The following is a 15,401-nucleotide window of genomic DNA, read 5'->3' on the forward strand; positions in this document are numbered from 1 at the left end:
CAATGGTCTATTCTAAATGTACTGCTAAGGAGAGAAAAGAACTTTGGAACAGTCTTGAAGATACACATTCAATCATCAATGGTCCATGGTGTATTGGGGGTGATTTTAATATTATCATAGATCCAGAGGAGAAATTGGGAAGCAATCCTCATAGAATGTCTAGAAGCTGTGATTTCTCTAATTGTATGAATCACTGTGAGGTAGTTGACATGGGATTTATTGGTCCTAAATATACTTGGTTTAATAATTGGAGACCAAGGAAAAGAGTCTGGAAGAGACTTGATAGAATCTTCATCAATGACACCTAGGCTTACATTTTTCAGAACTTCACTGTCAAACATCTCAACAGGTCGGGCTCCGACCATAGACCTCTGCTATTCAAAAGTAAGGACAACCAAACGATGAAGATCAGTTATTTTAGGCTCCTTAACTTCTGTACTAAGCAGCCCGGCTTCCACGACTTGGTTAGAGAAGTTTGGGACACACCTGTTCAAGGTAATCCAATGTGGAGACTGCATCAAAAATTAAAAATTCTTAGTAACAGGTTATCAAAATGGTCCAGGGAAAACGTTGGTAATGTTTATGTTTATGAATTCCCTCTTTCAATTGCGCCAACAATGGATCGTTGTATTGCTTCTCCTTAACTTCCACCACAAGTGATGATTCAGTCCTATTTTGTACAATCACCCCTCCTTCACTAGAGTCCGCAAAACAAACTTCCAAACTAGCCAATCGGTGAACTTCCTTGGCCAATGGCCTTTGATATGCCTCCAAGTAAGCCAAACTACCCATAGATTTTTGGCTAAGAGCATCCGCCACAATATTGGACTTTCCCGGGTGATACAGAATATCGATGTCGTAGTCCTTGATTAACTCAAGCCATTTTCTCTGTCACAGATTCAATTCCTTCTGCTTGAAAATATATTGAAGGCTCCTATAGTCAGTGAATATATCTACATGGACCCTATATAAATAATGACGCCAAATTTTCAATGCAAATACCACCGCCGCAAGTTCTAAATTATGTGTGTGATAGTTCTTTTCATGATTCTTGAGTTGCCTAGAAGCATAAGCTATCACATTTCCCTGTTGCATTAATACACATCCAACCCCATTTCTTGAAGCATCATAATATACCATAAATCCATCTGCACCCTCTAGCAAGGTCAACACCGGTGCTGTAGTCAATTTTGCTTTCAATTCCTGAAAACTCCTTTCACATGCATCTGACCACTGGAACTTAATTGCCTTCTGCGTCAATTTAGTCAACGGAGAGGCAAGGGTAGAAAACCCCTCCACAAACTTTCTGTAATATCCAGCTAAGCCTAAAAAACTGTGAATCTCTTTTGGAGTTGTAGGCCTCGGCCAATTCTTTACAACTGCAATTTTCTGAGGGTCAACCTTAATTCCTTCATTAGAGGCGACATGACCCAAATATGTGACAGATTCAGGCCAAAATTCACACTTTGAAAACTTTGCATATAACTGGTGCTGATGTAGGATTTGCAGAACTACCCTAAGTTGATCAGCATGGTCCTCTCAACTTCGTGAGTATATAAGAATATTGTCAATGAACACTATCACAAAGGAATCAAGGAACGACTTGAAAACTCGGTTCATAACATCCATGAACGATGCCGGTGCATTTTTTAGCCCAAAAGACATCACTAGAAACTCAAAATGCCCATACCGGGTCCCAAACGCAATTTTTGGAATATCCTGCTCCCTAATCTTCAATTGATGATACCCGGATCTTAAATCAATGTTGGAGAAGTACATGGCACCTTGCAATTGATCAAACAAGTCATTTATCCTTGGTAGTAGGTATTTATTTTTGATTGTGACCTTGTTGAGCTGCCGATAGTCAATACATATTCTCAGTGATTAAATGGCAAGCTATGCAGGAGTCTCTATTAAAACAAAAAGATCAGATTCAATGGTTTAAAGAAGGTGATTGTAATACAAAATACTTTTACAGTATTATTAGAGAAAGGAGAAGGAAGACTCAGATCCACAGAATCAAAAACCATAGAGGAAAGTGGATTAGAAGCGAAGCAAGGATTATGAAAGCTCCTATTAAACATTATAAGAAGCTCTTTAATCTTCCGTAAAAGGATGGCAAAATGAATATCATTGAATGCATCCCTAATATTGTTACTGATGAAGAAAATGGCCACCTAACCAATATGCCTACAAAAAGAGGAAGTAGTGAAGGCAATTTTCAATATTTCCAGTGATAGTGCTGCTTGCCTGGATGGTTTCAATGGGGCTTTTTATCAAAGTTGTTGGCATATTACCAAAGAGGATATCACTCAATTTGTGCAAGCTTTCTTCAATGGTGCTCAACTCACTAAGTATTACTCTCACACTTGTCTAATCCATATTCCAAAAGTTGATGCTCTAGAGACTTTCTCTGATCTAAGACCTATCAGTCTTAGCAATGTCTCTAACAAAATCATCTCTAAAATCCTTTCCAGGAGATTGAATCAGCTTCTGCCTAAACTGATTTCTAATAATCAAAGCAGTTTTGTCAAAGATAGATTGATCACGGAAAATGTCCTTCTAGCTCAGGAAATTGTCCAGAGTATCAGCAACTACAACAAGAGGGAAAATATTATTTTTAAACTAGATATAGAAAAAGCTTACGATAGGATGTCATGGGAGTTCATTAATGCTGTGATAAGGAAATTTGGATTCTCCGAGAAATGGATCAACATGACTCGAAATCTTCTATCCAATGTGTGGTATTCCATTATCATAAATGGCACTAGGAACGGATTCTTTACTTCCTCCCAAGGGTTAAAAGGGAGACCCTCTGTCTCCATCACTATTCATCCTGGGATCAGAAGTGTTGACTAGGCTGCTCAACAAACTTCACGAGAATGAAAAATTCACTCTGTTCACCATGCCAGCAAAAGGGCCTCAAATTAATCACCTGGCTAATGCAGACATTATTATTTTCTCAGCTGGGAACAACAAGACGATCAGGTTGATAATGGAACAAATTCATAAATATGAAAGAGCATCGGGCCAGAAGCTTAATGCAAACAAAAGTTTTTTCATCACTGCTCTTAATACTAAAGCCGGGAGAATCAATAGAATCAGAAATACCACTAGATTCATGGACAAATAATTTCCTATCAATTATTTGGGATGCCCTATATATGTCGGAAAGAAGAAAATATGTTACTTTGAGGAGATGGTTGCAAAGATTATTAAGAGGATCAGTGGTTGGAAAGGAAGATTGTTATCCTACGAAGGTAAATTGGTCATCATTGAGAATGTGCTACAATCCCTCCCCTTATACACCCTCTCTTCCATGAGCCCTCCAAAAGCTACACTTAATCTGATTGAAAAGCATTTAGCAAGATTCCTTGGGGGGTCCATATGCGACAAGCCGAAATTCCCACCTTCGGATCATGATGGCGCCTAACATTTCACTTGCTAGGCAAGCCAATGTTAGAATAATATTATCCATTTTTAAAACAATTTTTAAATTTATTAATAACAGAGAACAATTGCGGAAGTAACGTCTTAAATATAGTGAATAATCCATAAAAATAACGGTGTCTAAATAACATCCCAGAATTGGTGTCACAAGTGCACGAGCTTCTAAAATAAATACAAATAAATGTTTGAATAAAATAAAGCTGTCTAGAAATAAACACAGAGCTGAAGTAAAGTAGAAGGGGACTTTCGAACTGCGGACGCCATGCAGTTATACCTCAAGTCTTCTCTGGTAGCTGAAATCCGAGCAAGTCTACGGTACGCCGCTGGGACCAACTCCAAAATCTGTACAAGAAGTGAAGAGTGTAGTATTAGTACAACCGACCCCATGTACTGGTAAGTGCTGAGCCTAACCTCGGCGAAGTAGTGACGAGGCTAAGGCGGGTCACTTACATTAACATGTACGCAAAATTAGTAACAACAACAATAATAGAAATAATTCAGATAACTCATTCATAATAATTGAAGCCAACTCAGCAGTCATAACCACTTATCATTTCCATCAATTCCGTTGCAGCATCCAACCCGCTCTCACAATATATTCATACTCAATTCTGTTGCAGCGTGCAACCCGCTCTCACAATATATTCATATTCAATTCTGCTATATATTTATTTCAATCAAGTATATATAGACTTTTAAATAAGTCTGTTGCGGCGTGCAACCCGATCCTCTAATATTGACTTTTAATAAGTCTGTTGCGGCGTGCAACCCGATACTCTAATATGGACTTTTAATAAGTCTGTTGCGGCGTGCAACCCGATCCTCCAATATATTCATTATAATCAATCATGTTGCGGCATGCAACCCGCTCCTCCAACATATTCATTTACCAATTCTTATAGAAGAAAATTTTACCATAAATGTAACAATTAATTTAAAATTATAAGACAACAAGCATACAATAATTATGATTTAATCATGAAACAAACAATGACAAATAGCAAATTATTATGGAAATCAGGGAGAAAATACGCAGTTTAATATTTAATATGCTAAATGTCAATTTACAATTAAAACACATAATTCAAATAGCATGTAACAATTAATGCAGAAATTCAAGAGTTAATATTTGACAAAGAATAGGAGAGAAATAATTATTATAATAATTAATTTATGATTTAAAATATTTTATGATTTTTCAAGTAAGCAGGCAAATAATTAACTTGACGATGTATAGACACTCGTCACCTCGACTATTCGTCGTTCACATGCAATTCACATAACAAATAATTTAAGGATTCTATTCCCTCAAGTCAAGGTTAACCACGACACTTACCTCGCTTTGCAAATTCCAATCAATTATTAAACCATAGCTTTTCCTTTTAAATTTGTCTCTGAAACCTTCAAATCTATTCACAAATAATTTGATATATTCAATACGAATAATAGGAATTAATTCCATATGAATTTACTAATTTTTCGGATAAAATCCGAAATTCATTAAAATATTCGGAATGGGACCCACGTCCCAAATCTCGGAAAAACTTACGAAATCCAAATACGCATTCCGAGACGAGTCCAACCATATAGAAATTATCCAATTCCGATGCCAAATGGACCTTCAAATCTTAAATTTTTATTTTTGGAAGATTTTAGAAATATTTGAATTTTTCTTCCATAAATTCACGGATTCATGATATAAACGAATATGGAATCATGAAATATAATCAATATAGGATAAGGAATATTTACCCCAATGTTTTTCCGTGAAAAAAGCCCAAAAATCGCCTTACTCGAGCTCAAAAATGGGAAGGAGTTGAAAATGGGTCGAAACCCCATTTCCAGAACTTAAGTTCTGTTTCTGGGATTTTTACCCTTCGCGTTCGCGAAGGTACTCTCGCGAACGCGAAGCACAACTTTGTGTTGTCCAATTTTTACTCTTTGCGAACGCGAGGGCTACCTCGTGAACGCGATGCTTGCATGGCTTGGCCTTCGCGAACGCGAAGGCTAATTTTTCCTGGCCAGTCTCTTTCCTTTCGCGAATGCGAGGCTTCTATCGCGAAGGCAAATCTTTGAACCTCAAGCCTTCGCGAACGCGGTCGCTATGTCACGAACGCGACGCACAAAACGTGTCAGCCCCAATTTGCTCTTCGCGTTCGCAAGAGTACCTTCGCGAACGCGAAGAAGAACACACCAGAAGCCTGAAGTCTGTAGAAAACCAGATTTCCTAAGTCCGAAATTATCCCGTAGCCTATCCGAAACTCACCAGAGCCCTTGGGGCTCCAAACCAAACATGCACTTAAGTTCTAAAATATCATACGAACTTGCTCGCGCGATCAAATCGTCAAAATAACAACTAGAACTACGAATCAGACACCAAATCAAAGGAAGTTTTCAAGAAAACTTTAAAACTTATACTTTTACAACCGGACGTCCGAATCACGTCAAATCAACTCCGATTCTCACCAAATTCGGCAGACAAGTCATAAATATTATAGTTGACCTACACCGGGCTCCGGAACCAAAATATAGACACGAGGTCAATAAATCCAATATCTGTAATTTCTTAAAAATCATTAAGCTTACAAGCTTTTAATGTTTCATCAAAATTCCATATCTCGGGTTAGGGAGCTCGGAATTCGATTCTGGGCATACGCCCCAGTCCCAAATCACGATACGGACTTACCAGAATTGTCAAAATATTGATCCAGATCCGTTTGCTAAAAATGTTGACTAGAGTCAACTCAATTGAGTTTTAAAGCTCTATTTCACATTTTAATTCATTTTTCACATGAAAACTTTTCGAAAAATTTTACGGACTGCGCACGCAAGTCGAGGAATGATAAATGGTGCTTTTTGAGGTCTTAGAACACAGAATTTCTTATTAAATTTAAAGATGACATTTTGAGTCATCACATTCTCCACCTCTAAAATAAATGTTCGTCCTCGAACGGAGTTAGAAAAAGTACCTGAACTGGAGAAAAGGTGTGGATATTTACTCCGTATGTCCGACTCGGACTCCCAGGAAGATGCCTCTACCGGCTGACCTCTCCATTGCACCTGAACTGAAGGATAACTCTTAGACCTCAATTGTCGGACCTACCGGGCTAGAATAGCCACCGGCTCCTCCTCGTAAGTCAAATCTTTGTCCAATTGGACTGAGCTGAAATCTAACACATGGGGCGGACCACCATAATATTTTCGGAGCATAGACACATGGAACACCGGATGAATCGCTGATAAACTGGGTGGTAATGCAAGAATGTAGGCTACTTCACCCACCCTTTCAAGAATTTCAAAGGGTCTGATGTACCTAGGGCTCAACTTGCCCTTCTTTCCGAACCTCATTACACCTTTCATAGGTGAAACCCGGAGCAATATTATTTCTCCAACCATGAATACAATATCACGAACTTTACGGTCGGTATAACACTTTTGCCTAGACTGAGCTGTGCGAAGTCGATCCTGAATAATCTTGACCTTATCCAAGGCATCCTGTACCAAATCGGTACCCAACAACCGAGCCTCTCCCGGTTCAAACCAACCAACTGGCGATCGGCATCGCCTTCCATATAATGCCTCATATGGAGCCATCTGAATGCTTGACTGATAGCTATTATTATAAGCAAACTCCACAAGTGGCAAGAAATAATCCCAAGAACCTCCAAAGTCTATAACACAAGCGTGGAGCATATCTTCCAATATCTGAATAGTGCGCTCTAACTGCCCATCTATCTGTGGATGAAATGTTGTACTCAACTCCACCCGCATGCCTAACTCACGCTGTACAGCCCTCCAGAAATGTGAGGTAAACTGCGTACCTCGATCTGAAATAATAGACACGGGCACACCGTGAAGGCGGACAATCTCATGAATGTAAATTTCAGCTAACCTCTCTGAAGAATAGGTAACTGCCACTGGAATGAAATATGCTGACTTGGTCAACCTGTCCACAATGACCCAAACTGCGCCAAATTTTCTCTGAGTCCGTGGGAGCCCAACAAAAAAATCCATAATGATATGCTCCCACTTCCACTCAGGAATTTCTAACTTTTGAAGCAAACCGCCAGGTCTCTGATGCTCGTACTTAACTTGCTGACAATTCAGACACCGAGCTACGTATGTAACTATATCCTTTTTCATTCTCCTCCAACAATAATGTTGCCGCAAATCTTGATACATTTTAGCGGTACCTGGATGAATAGAATACCTGAAACTGTGTGCCTCTTCAAAAATTAATTCACGAAGCCCATCCACATTAGGCACACAAATACGGCCCTGCATTCGCAGAACTCCATCTTCCCCTATAGCAAACTGTTTGGCATCACCGTGCTGCACCGTGTCCTTAAGGACAAGTAAATGAGGATCATCATATTGCCTCGCTCTGATGCGCTCATATAAAGAAGACCGAGCGGCTGTGCAAGCTAGAACCCGACTGGGTTCTGAAATATCTAACCTCACGAACTCATTAGCCAAAGTCTGAACATCTACAGCTAACGGCCTCTCACCAATCGGAATATATGCAAGACTGCTCATACTCACAGCCTTTCTACTCAAAGCATCGGCCACCACATTGGCCTTTTCGGGGTGATACAAATTGGTGATATCATAGCCTTTCAATAACTCCAACCATCTTCTCTGCCTCAAATTAAGATCCTTTTGTTTGAACAGATACTGAAGGCTACGATGATCAGTAAATACCTCACACGAGACACCGTAGAGGTAATGCCTCCAAATCTTCAGTGCATGAACAATGGCTGCCAATTCTAAGTCATGAACAGGATAATTCTTCTCGTGAACTTTCAACTGATGTGACGCATATGCAATTACCTTGTCATCTTGCATTAATACTGCACCAAGCCCAATGTGAGATGCGTCACAATATACCGTATACGATCCTGAACCTCTGGGTAATACCAATACTGGCGCCGTAGTCAAAGCGGTCTTGAGCCTCCAAAAGATACTACAATTGAAGAACCACGCTCCGCCATTTTAAGCCCGGGGACTTAGTGCTAAGGAAATTCACCCTCAATACCTGAAATCCGAACGAAGGAAAACTAGGAACGAATAGGGAAGGACCATATCAGGTTCTCGAGAACGTCAGAAACGGATCATACAAGCTCGACATTATAAATGGCAAACAACTGTCAAGCAATTGGAATGTGTCGCATCTAAAACGATACTATTGTTAAGGTATGACCCTCCCATATTCATTTATATTTCAAAACTAACCCCTGTAGAAGTTCGATCAGGAGCTAAGATGGATCCTTCTGTACGAAACCTTGGATATGAAAGCACGCGTTGCAATCTTTTTCCCTTAGACCGGTTTTATCCCATATGGGTTTTTCGGCAAGTTTTTTAATGAGGCAACCGATGATCGTGCTATACTTGGAAACAACACGACAGTATTTGAGGCCTCTTTGCAATCGTCCTCGAATACTGGGGGGGCATTAGCCCTCAAATATATCAAGTTCTGATGCAAGAAAGTTATTTCGTAACAACGAGATTCTAATAGGAAAATATTGTAAGAGCCAAATGGTCAAACGAACTATGCTCATGTAGTTGGCTCGAGCCCTGACGCAAAACATGAACGTATGTATAATGATTTGCAAAGAAAGTTTTCCTCTTTTCTGATATCTTATATCCCATAAAACTTCCTCTATTATTGAGATTTATTATGCAAACAGAATTAGGATAAATCTCCGATTTCGAGTTCGAATCACTCACTCGACCTTTACGCCTACGAGCTATATTATTTTGAGTTCGAATCATTCACTCAACTACTAAGCCTACGGATTACTTTTATTTTGAGTTCGAGCAAGCACTCACACGACCATTATGCCTACAGGCTACATTATTTTGAGTTCGAATCATTCACTCGACTACTAAGCCTACGGGCTACTTTTATTTCGAGTTCGAGTAAGCACTCACTCGACCATTACGCCTACTGGCTACATTATTTCTAGTTCGAATCATTCACTCGACTACTAAGCTTACATGCTACTTTTATTTCGAGTTTGAGCAAGCACTCACTCTACCATTATGCCTACGGGCTACATTATTTCTAGTTCAAAGCACTCACTCGACTACTAACCTACGGGCTGCTTTTATAGTTAGAGCAAGCACTCACTCGACCATTACGCCTACGAGCTACATTATTTCGAGTTCGAATCATTCACTCGACTATTAAGCCTATGATCTACTTTTATTTTGAGATCGAGCAAGCACTCACTCGACCATTACGCCTATAGGCTATATTATTTCGAGTTCGAATCATTCACTCGACTACTAACATGCCCCAAAAAGGCGACTGAGTCTAACCAAAACTCACATTTTGAAAACATGGCATATAACTGATTATTCTTCAAGGTGTGAAGCACATTTCGAAGATGCTGCTCATGTTTCTCCCGACTGCTGGAGTAAATCAAGATATCATCAATGAATACAACCACAAAAGAATCCAAATAAGGCTTGAACACCCGATTCATCAAAACCAAAAATGCTGCTGGGGCATTTGTCAACCCAAATGATATCACTAGGAATTCATAATGCCCATACCAAGTTCAAAAAGCTGTTTTAGGGACATCAGAGGCCCTAATCTTCAACTGATGGTAACCAGACCTCAAATCGATCTTTGAAAATCCTTGGCACCCTTAAGCTAATCAAATAAGTCATCAATACTTGGCAGCGGATATTTGTTTTCGATAGTAGCCTTATTCAACTGGTGATAGTCTATACACATCCGCATAGAGCCATCTTTCTTCTTTACAAATAATACTGGTGCACCCCAAGCAAGACACTGGGTCTAATGAATCCCTGGTCAAGCAAGTCTTGTAACTGCTCTTTCAATTCTTTCAACTCTGGCGAGGCCATACGGTATGGTGGAATAGAAACGGGCTGAGTGCCCGGAGCCAAATCAATACAGAAATCAATATCTTTGTCGGGTGGCATCCTCGATAGATCTGCAGGAAATACTTCTGGAAATTCACGAACAACTGGTACTAAGTCCATAGAAGGAACATCCGCACTGGGATCGTGAATATAAGCCAAATAGGCTAGACACCCTTTCTCTACCATACGCCGAGCTTTCATATAAGAAATAACCCTGCTGGCAGAATGACCAGGAGTTCCTTTCCACTCTAACTGAGGTAACCCCGGCATAGCTAGGGTCACTGTCTTGGCATGACAATCCAATATAGCATGATAAGGGGACAACCAATCCATACCCAAGATGACATCAAAATCTACCATATCAAGAAGTAGAAGATCCACACTAGTCTCAAGATTACCAATAGTAACCGCACCCGAACGATAGACATGATCTACCACAACAGAGTCTCCCACCAGTGTAGATACACACAGAAGCACTCAGAGAATCACAAGGCACAACCAAATATGAAGCAAAATAGGAGGACACATAGGAATAAGTAAATACTGGATCAAATAGAACTGAAGCATCTCTATGACAAACTGGAATAATACCTATGATCACAGCATCAGATAACTCGGCCTCACGCATAGCTGGAAAAGCATAGAATCGGGGTTGGGCCCCACCACTCTAAATTGCGTCCCTGGGACGACCTCTGACTGGCTGACCTCTACCTCTAACGGTCTGACCTCCACCTCTAATGGCCGGACCTCCACCTCTAATAGCATGACCTCCACCTCTGGATGACTGACCCCTACCTCTAGATGGCTGAGCAGGCGGTGAAGCAACCGGTGCCGGTATGATGGCACGAGAATCTTGCCGGCATCTGTTACTCGCCAATCTAGGGCAATACCTCCTGATGTGACCAATGTTCCCACACTCATAACACCCATCCTGATGCCGTCACTGCTGAAGCTGAAGCTGACCTAAATAGGCCGGATAACTGCTGTAGTAACTTTGGAGTGGTGATGCACTGATAGGAGATGAATGTGCAATGAATACTCGCTGCCCAGAGTAAGGCATAATAGGACCGTGACTCCCTGAAGCACCGGGAGATACATGAATCTCTGAATGAAATGGTCTAGGAGGATGAACCCTACCGAAATTATCTATGCCTCCATACGAGGCACCACTAAAACCACCGAACTGACGAGGCCTCTTATCGGACCTCTGCCCTCTCTCCTGTGCAAGAACCACCTCGATCCTCCTTGCGACATTAGCAGCCGCCTGAAAAGAAATCTCACTTTCGGTCTCCTTGGCCATCTGAAGACTGATAGGGTGAGTGAGTCCCTCAATAAAACTGCTCACTCTCTTTCCCTCCGTAGGTAGTAAAGGGAGAGCATGACGGACCAAATCCATAAAACGGGACTCATTCTAAGTAACAGTTATACTACCCTGCTGTAGACACTCAAATTGCTTGCGGAATTCCTCTCTCAATGTGATAGGGAGGAACTTCTCCAGAAATAGCTAAGAGAACTGCTCCCAGGTAACTGCAGGCGATCTGACTGGTCGGGTCAATGTGTAATCTCTCCACCACCTATTGGCGAAACCCGTCATCTGAAATACAACAAAATCAACCCTATTGGTCTCAACTATACCCATGTTCCGCAGCACCTCATGGCAATGTTCAAGATAATCATGTGGGTCCTCAGAAGGTGTACCACTGAACTGGAAAGAGCTTGGTAACTTATCCAGTCTCTTAAGGCCTCAAAAGACATGGCGGGCCTATCACCAATCTGGACCGCAACAACTGGCTGAACTACCCCAACTGGCAGGGCTGCTGGAGCCTGATTCTGGGGAGCCATCTGCTCCGGAGCGGGAGTAGTGGGAGTTTGTGCTCCTCCCCCAAACTTTGATATGGCTTGTGCCACTGGAAATGTACCATTCTGGGCCACACCCTCTATAAGACTTACCAATCGGACTAGAGCGTCCTGAAGCACTGGAGTGGCTATGAATCCTTCTGGGACCGGAACTGGTCCAACTGGTACATTCTGAACTGGGACCTCCTCCTGAAGGTCTACCTGAGGTTCTACAACAGGTGCAGCTGCTCGAGCTCTGGACTGAGCTCTACCTCGGCATCTGCCTCGGCCTCAACCTCTACCCCTTACCATAGTTGCCACCGGGGGTTCTGGTCCTTGTCCATCGGTAGAGGTATTACGTGTTCTCACCATCTGCGAGAGAATAAGAGTAGAATGGTTCAATCATCGATGATAGAATAAAATCGCACAACAGAATAAGAAAGAAGTAATATTGTTCCTAAACTTCATAGCCTCTTAGAGATAAGTACAGACGTCTCCATACCGATCCTTCAGACTCTATTAAGCTTGCTCGTGACTCGTGAGATCTATGTAACCTAGTGCTCTGATACCAACTATCACGACCCGAAATTCCCACCTTCGGACCGTGATGGTGCCTAACATTTCACTTGCTAGGCAAGCCAACGTTAGGATAATATTATCCATTTTTAAAACAATTTTTAAATTTATTAATAACAGAGAACAATTGCGGAAGTAAAGTCTAAAATATAGTGAATAATCCATAAAAATAACGGTGTCTAAATACCATCCCAGAATTAGTGTCACAAGTGCACGAGCTTCTAAAATAAATACAAATAAAAGTTTGAATAAAATAAAGCTGTCTGGAAATAAACACACAGCTGAAGTAATATAGAAGGGGACTTCCGAACTGTGGACGCCATGCAGTTATACCTCAAGTCTCCTCTGGTAGCTGAAATCCGAGCAAGTCTATGGTACGCCGCTGGGACCAACTCTAAAATCTGCACAAGAAGTGCAGAGTGTAGTATCAGTACAACCGACCCCATGTACTGGTAAGTGCTGAGCCTAACCTCGATGAAGTAGTGACGAGGCTAAGGCGGGTCACTTACATTAACTTGTACGCAATATTAGTAACAACAACAATAATAGAAATAATTCAGATAACTTATTCATAATAATTGAAGCCAACTCAGCAGTCATAACCAATTATCATTTCTATCAATTTCGTTGTAGCGTGCAACCCGCTTTCACAATATATTCACATTCAATTCTGTTGCAGCAAGCAACCCGATCTCACAATATATTCATATTCAATTCTGTTATATATTTATTTCAATCAAGTATATATAGACTTTTAAATAAGTCTGTTGCGGCGTGCAACCCGATCCTCCAATATGGACTTTTAATAAGTCTGTTGCGGCGTGCAACCCGATTCTCCAATATGGACTTTTAATAAGTTTGTTGCGACGTGCAACCAGATCCTCCAATATATTCACTATAATCAATCATGTTGCGGCGTATAACCCGCTCCTCCAACATATTCATTTACCAATTCTTATAGAAGAAATTTCCCAATAAATGTAACAATTAATTTAAAATTATAAGACAACAAGCATACAATAATTATAATTTAATCATGAAACAAACAATGACAAATAGCAAATTATTATGGAATTTAGGGAGAAAATAGGCAGTTTAATATTTAATATGCTAAATGTCAAATTACAATTAAAACACATAATTCAAATAGCATGTAACAATTAATACAGGAATTCAAGAGTTAATATTTGACAAAGAATAGGAGAGAAACAATTATTATAATAATTAATTTATGATTTAAAATAATTTATGATTTTTCAAGTAAGTAGGCAAACAATTAATTTGACGACGTATAGACACTCGTCACCTCGCCTATTCGTCCTTCATATGCAATTCACATAACAACTAATTTAAGGGTTCTATTCCCTCAAGTCAAGGTTAACCACGACACTTACCTCGCTTTGCAAATTCCAATCAATTATTCAACCACAACTTTTCCTTTTAAATTTATCTCCGAAAGCTTCAAATCTATTCACAAATAATTTGATATATTCAATACGAATAATAGGAATTAATTTCATATGAATTTACTAATTTTCCGGATAAAATCTAAAATTCATTAAAATATTCAGTAGTGGGACCCACGTCTCAAATCTCGGAAAAACTTATGAAATCCGAACACCCATTCCGAGACGATTCCAACCATATAGAAATTATCCAATTCCGAAGTCAAATGGACCTTCAAATCTTAAATTTTCCTTTTTGGAAGATTTTAGAAATATCTGATTTTTCTCTCATAAATTCACGGATTCATGATATAAACGAGTATGAAATCATGAAATATAATCAATATAGGATAAGGAATACTTACCCTAATGTTTTCCCGTTAAAATCGCCCAAAAATCGCCTTACCCGAGCTCAAAAATGGGAAGGAGTTGAAAATGGGTCTAAACCCCATTTCCAGAACTTAAGTTCTGTTTCTGGGATTTTTACCCTTTGCGTTCGTGAAGGTACTCTCGCGAACGCGAAGCACAACTTTGTGCTGTCCAATTTTTCCTCTTCACGAATGCGAGGGCTACCACGCGAACGCGATGCTTGCCTGGCTTGGCCTTCGCGAACGCGAAGGCTAATTTTTCCTGGCCAGTCTCTTTCCCTTCGTGAACGCGAGGCTTCTATCACGAAGGCGAAGCTTTGAACCTCAAGCATTCGCGAACGCGGTCGCTATGTCGCGAACGCGAAGCACAAAACGTGACAGCCCCAATTTGCTCTTCGCGTTCGCGAGAGTACCATCGCGAACATGAAGAAGAACACACCAGAAGCCTGAAGTCTGCAGAAAACAAGATTTCCTAAGTCCAAAATCACCCCGTAGCCTATCTAAAACTCATCTGAGCCCTCGGGGCTCCAGACCTAACATGCATACAAGTTCTAAAATATCATACGAACTTGCTCACGCGATCAAATAGTCAAAATAACACCTAGAACTATGAATCGGATACCAAATCAAAGGAAGTTTTCAAGAAAACTTTAAAACTTATATTTTTACAACCGGACGTCCGAATCACGTCAAATCAACTCCGATTCTCACCAAATTTGGCAGATAAGTCATAAATATTATAGTGGACCTACACTGGGCTCCGGAACAAAAATACAGACTCGAGGTCAATAAATCTAATATCAGTAATTTCTTAAAACTTATTAAGTTTTCAAGC

This window comes from Nicotiana tomentosiformis, chromosome 12, assembly GCF_000390325.3.
Source record: "Nicotiana tomentosiformis chromosome 12, ASM39032v3, whole genome shotgun sequence".
NCBI classification, from domain to species: domain Eukaryota; kingdom Viridiplantae; phylum Streptophyta; class Magnoliopsida; order Solanales; family Solanaceae; genus Nicotiana; species Nicotiana tomentosiformis.